Source organism: Balearica regulorum, chromosome 19, assembly GCF_011004875.1.
Source record: "Balearica regulorum gibbericeps isolate bBalReg1 chromosome 19, bBalReg1.pri, whole genome shotgun sequence".
Taxonomy (NCBI): domain Eukaryota; kingdom Metazoa; phylum Chordata; class Aves; order Gruiformes; family Gruidae; genus Balearica; species Balearica regulorum.
Genome location: NC_046202.1, coordinates 6,140,893 through 6,146,148, shown reverse-complemented (window position 1 = coordinate 6,146,148; position 5,256 = coordinate 6,140,893). Strand labels below are relative to the sequence as shown.

Sequence of the window (5,256 nt, the reverse complement as noted above, 5' to 3'; positions counted from 1 at the left end):
GCTCCCCCCTCACCCAGCTTGGTGCCTGGGGGGGGTTTCCTCTTCCCCCAGCCCACATGACCCAAGGGAGTTGTTTTTCCCCCCAAAACAGCATCTGGCGGTTGCTGTCCCCAAGCGAGAGGCACTGCTGGGAGGGTGACGGGGCGAGACCTGGCTCTGGTGGCAGCTGTGACGCTGGCCTGGGCCGCAGGGGGCCCTGAGGACAGCCACCGGCGTTACCCAGAGGCACCAGGAGCCTGGGTGTTTTGGCAGGGGTGGGCTTCACCCCTCTGCCCCCCAGATGGGGCTCTTTCCATCCCCCAGAGCCCTCCGAGTGGCCCCAGGGCCAGCCCCGGGCCAGGTAGGGCCCTGCCTGGGGCTGTACTCCCTTAGCAGCCTGCCGCGGGCAGGGGGTCTGGGGCTCGGTGGGGCACGGCTTCACTCTGCAACCCCCCCCCCCACGGTGAGCAGAGCGCCCAGCCCTCTCCCCCTGTCCCAGGGAGGGTGGGAGTGAGAAGACCAGCATGAGCAGAGATGCTGCCAGCACTGCTGCTCCCTCCCCGCAAACACCCACCGTCTCCTCCCCAGCTCCGCAGGCTGACTCAGGCCCTCCTCCGCTGCCCACCGTGCCAGCCGCCCGCGCAGGGCTCACCGGGCAGGGGCTCCTGTGGGCAGCGCCGGAAAAAAAAGCGACGTCCTGCCGAGCCTGGCATCGGGCGCGGATCTTACCGGGGGTTTGAGCCTTACTCATCTCACACTCTTCCTCCCCTGTCCCCACAAGCGGGGCCTGACGCAGGCGGCTGAGGAGGGGGCGCTCCGGGAAGGTGATGTGTTTCGCAGATGGTTATACAACGCAGCTCTCCCCGAGCCTGCCCGGCTCCTGCCTGCGAGGAGGCAGCGGCACGGGCAGGAGAAAGCCGGGGGCCATCCCTGGGCCCTGCTGCTGGAGCAGGACCAAGCTGTTGGGAACAGCCACCCCCCCCCCCCTCCTCCCCGCTTCACCCGCAGAAGCTTCCAGTTGTGGCTGAGTCACTCCTGCTGTAGCTCCTTCTCTCCTTGTTTTGGATGGAAGTTTTCCATGGAAACCCACGCTGGGCCAGGCCGCAGGCTGGGATAAACACGGCTGAATCACAAAAGGCCGTTTCGCCAAGAGCTGTCAGATGGCAACAACAGCACGTGAGGTGTGCAGGCAGCCAGGGGCGGCAGGCAGCTGCCCTGCCTTTCTGGGGGGGCAGCAGCAGCACCTCTCCCTGCACCCCCCCCCCACCAGCTCAAGCCCCCCAGCCCACCGGCAGTGCCAGCATAGCACGGGTGCCCCTTAGCGAAGCCGGTAGCAAGTCATAGGCTTCAGACAGAAGCTGGGTTTTGGGGCCACCTGCTCTCCTGGGGGTGCACAGAGAAATCCCTGCCAGGGAGAGCCCCAGGGGCCCTGGCTACAGCCCAGTCCTCAGCCGTGGGGCTCCGCAGGGTCACGGCTGCTGGAGGTCCCCGGGGAAGAGTCTTCCCACCCTCCTGCCCGTGTGCCGGGATGCTTGCCGAAGTGCCGCGAGCCGCTGGGAGCGAGGCCGAGGTAAGGCAGCGTTTGCGCCGTGCCTGCGCCCCACTGAGCACCATCACGCCGGAGAAACGGCAAGTAACGGCTCAGCCCTGGCAGATGCCGCGTTCCTCCCCGGCACTGCCACGTTCCTGCCCAGCACCGCTGGATCTCTGTGCTGAGGAGGAGCACGGGAGCTGGATGGCCTCTGTCCCCCGGCGCCGACGGCTGGCCCCAGGCCCGGCAGCTTGGAAGCGCCATCGGAAGCCGAGTCCTGGTGTCAGAAATCCAGGATATTTTTAAGGACTCTGGAAGAAAAACTAATTCCAGGGTGTCAGCAGGAGAGACTTGGCCTTCAAAACAACAACAGTGCAGCCGGCGACTTCCCGGGGCTGGAGCGTGGGGTCCGAGGGGCCACGGTGAAGCCTGTGGGACGCCCCCTCACCTGGGGATGCTGTGGAAGGGACCTGGATGCTGCTTTAGCCTGGACCTCTCTGCGCTGCTGTTGCTGCTGCCCACTCGGGGCACAAGCAAGGAGGGTTTTTTCCCGAGGGACGGAGGGTGGTTTTCGTGGCCAGCGGCACCTTTGCAGGATGGCTGCACTGGGCTGTAGTGCGCTGTGCCGAACGCAGCCGTGCCTTTACCCGGGTGTTGGCGGTGCTGCCCAAAATTCCCCTTCCTGGAAGCGTGTGGTGCACGGCCTGTCACCAGCAGCAACGATGGGAAAAGCAGGAGGCAAAGGGGACCGGCAGGAGACGCGACAAATGCACGGCGGAGACCTGGTGGCTGCGATATCCCCCTGTCTGCGGCTGCTCAGCAGCACCATGGCCCCGCTGGCCCCTGGAGACCTGGTGGTGGCCATGCCCGTCTGGGTAAGGGCAGAGCTGCCCTCGGGGTGCAGGACCCCGATGGGTGGGAGCTCCGAAGGGGGCTGCTCTGACCTGGAAAGGGGGAGCGTGGGCAGGGGGGGCCTGCCCGGCACGGCTCCTACTTGGGTTTAGGTGGCACCCAGTGGGGGCCAGGGGACACCCATGAGGGAGCCCCGTGCTGGGGCTGCAGCACCCCTGGGACTGGACGTGCTTGTTTGGGGCTGCGTCCCCATCCTGCTGCTGCCACCCTCACCCCACTCGGGCCTGTCCCCCCCCAGATCTCCGGTGTCCCCAGCACCCACCTCCACGGGATTAGGCACCCCGCTACCCCTCTGGCATCTCTGCAGTCACTGCGCCCCTGCCAGCCCCTCTCTGTCTCCCGGGCTTTGGGTCCCACGTACCCCCCTGCGAGGGGCCCTGCTGGGCCGGCACCGGTTGCCGCCCGCTGCGGAGGGCCCGGTGCCCGGTGTCGGGGCAAGCCGGGCCGCTCTGACTTCGCCGCTCAGGAATCTCCTGGCCGCGCCGGGCGGGTTGTGCAACCTGCGACCGCCCCCGGCCGCCGCCCGCCCCGTCCCTTCCCGTCCCGTCCCGTCCCGTCCCGTCCCGTCCCGTCGGGTCGCGCTCAGTCCCCGCCGCTCCAGCCCCGCCGCCGGGCCGCGCTCCGCTCCCGGGAACGGCTCGCTGCTCCCCTCCCCAAGCCCCGCCGCAGCACCGCGCACGCTGTCGGCAGGGGACGGGGATGGGATCGCGGCGGCCGACGTGCTCCGGGAGCTCCTTCCAGATGCGGCGGGATGAGTCCGGCGGGGGCAGCCCCGGAACGGCCCCGGGGCCCCACCGGGAGGGCAGGTGAGGGGCTGCGGGGCGAGGGGCGGGATCGGGGGGCTCAAGGCGAGGGGGGGGGGGGGAGGGGGTCCCGCCGTTCCCGCTGCCCCAGGAGGAACCGCTCGGCGCCCGCCCCCCCGAACAGTAAGAGTTGATGTGCGGCGAGCTGCACCCTGCATGTGAGCTCCTACTGGCCCGGGAGGCGGGCCGCCCCCCGCCGGGACCCCCGCCGCCCCCCGCCCGCCCCTTCCTCCTCCGCCTCCGGTACCCCCGGGGGGTGGGGGGGGCGGTGCTGCCCGCGGTGCGAGTGCGCCGGGCCCGGCGACCATGGCTGTAGACTGTTACCCCCCCAGCGGCACAGTAACAATCTAAAGCCACGGTCGCCCGGGCGGCGTCGGGGGGGGGGGGGGGTGGGAAGGAAGGACGGGGCGGGGGGAGAAGCCGGTGCCTTGGCGACGGCGAGGAGGCGGCCCCGTCACCGCAACGAGAGCGCCCGACCCCCACTCGCGGCGCGGGGGGGCTCCCGGTGCTGGGGGGGGGGGGCGGGGGTGTAGGTAGCATCCTCCCTCCTTCCACCCCCCCACCCCCTCCTCGCCCTCCCACGCGTGTCCACCCCACCGGGGGGGACCACCCCCCCCCCCCTACCTGGACTGCAGCGAGACCGGGGGGGGGGGGCGTCCGCCGTGGGAGGCTCGGTGTCTGCGAGGGGGGAAAGAGAGAGCGGGGTCAGGCGGGCACCGGGACACCCCCCCGCCCCGCCGCCTCCCCCCTCCCGGCGGGGAGCGCTCCCCGACGGCTCAGCACCACGGACAGCTCCCCCCCCCCCCCCCCCCCCCCCCGTCGCTGCGGCGGGGCCGGGGCCGGTGGCGGGGCCGGGGCCGGGGCCGGTGCCGGCGGTGGGTCATGCTTCAGTAGCCATGACTGTAGACTGTTACTGTCCTGTCCCTACGCAGCAGTAAGCAGTCTAGAGCCAAGGTGCCGACGCGCTGACTGAGGCTCTCCTCGACGGGGTCTCCGCGCTCCTCCGACGCCCCGGGGGTAGCACCGGGGTGAAGGCGATCGACACACACACCCCCCGCCCCCCGCCTTTCCCGGGCTGCGGGGCTGGAAGCACCCGGGCGGGGGGCACCGGGATGCGGGGAAACCCGAGGGTGGGGGGAGTGGGTGCTGGGCACGGCGGCACCGGGTGATGGGGCTGGGGCGTCCCGTCGGGGATGGATCCGGAGTTGGGGGGGGGACACGGGACGGGACAGCAGGCGCCGGTGTCACCCGCAGCGGGGGGGGGGGGGGGCGACACGGATGCGCTTCCTCACCTTTCCCCGGCCACCCCCCCTCAAATCCCCGCAAGGTGCGGGCGGCCGGGCCCCGCCGTGCGCCCCCCCGGGGCGGCTCCGCGCACAGCGCCCGCCCCCGCGCACCGCCCCCGCCGGCGCCGCGCCCCGGCCCCGCCGCCCCCGCCGCCCCCCGCCGCCCGGCCCCGCACGTGGGGCTGCGCCAGGCGGCCCCGCACCGCCCCCGCCCGCCGCAGAGCACCCACCCCCCCCCCCCCCCCCTCCCCCGGTCCCCCGGTCCGTGTCCCCCCTCCGGGGCGGGCAGGTGCAGCGCCCGGTGCCGCGGGGCTCCGCTGCCCCCTCCCGCCCCCGCACCGGGCTCCGTCCCTGCTTACCTGGGGGCCAGCCCTGCCGGTGCCTTACCTCCTGCGGGCCCCGGCGCCTCCCTGCCCGGGCCCGGGGCCCCGCGGCTCCCGGCGGGGGACGGCGCCGGTGGCGGTGCTGCGCTGTCCGCAGCGCGCAGGGCTTTTATAGGATCGGGCTCGTAGTAACGGGGATCTCGGCTCATTCATAGAAAAGCATCAACCTACACAATGACGTGAGCGCTACGTCAGCGAGGAAATTTAGGGAACGGGAAGACGCTACTATTTATATCGGCGCGGGGGGAGAACAGCGGCCCGGAGTCGGGCAGGGGGTCCGGCCTGCACTGGGACCCCGGCCCCCCCCTGCCCCCGAGCTCCCCTGGAGCCCCTGGGGCCCCGGCTCCTTGAGACGGACAGAG

General features: G+C 71.9%; 1 long non-coding RNA gene across 1 annotated transcript; it reads right to left on the bottom strand.

Annotated features, from left to right (window-relative positions):
* Nucleotides 1-669: 669 nt before the first annotated feature.
* Nucleotides 670-4,968, bottom strand: LOC142604502 (uncharacterized). Its single transcript, XR_012838362.1, has 3 exons — nucleotides 4,899-4,968; nucleotides 3,850-3,903; nucleotides 670-2,454 (listed from the first exon to the last, which is right to left on the bottom strand). It is a non-coding gene; the product is annotated as an uncharacterized LOC142604502 (long non-coding RNA).
* Between the last annotated feature and the right edge of the window lie 288 nt (nucleotides 4,969-5,256).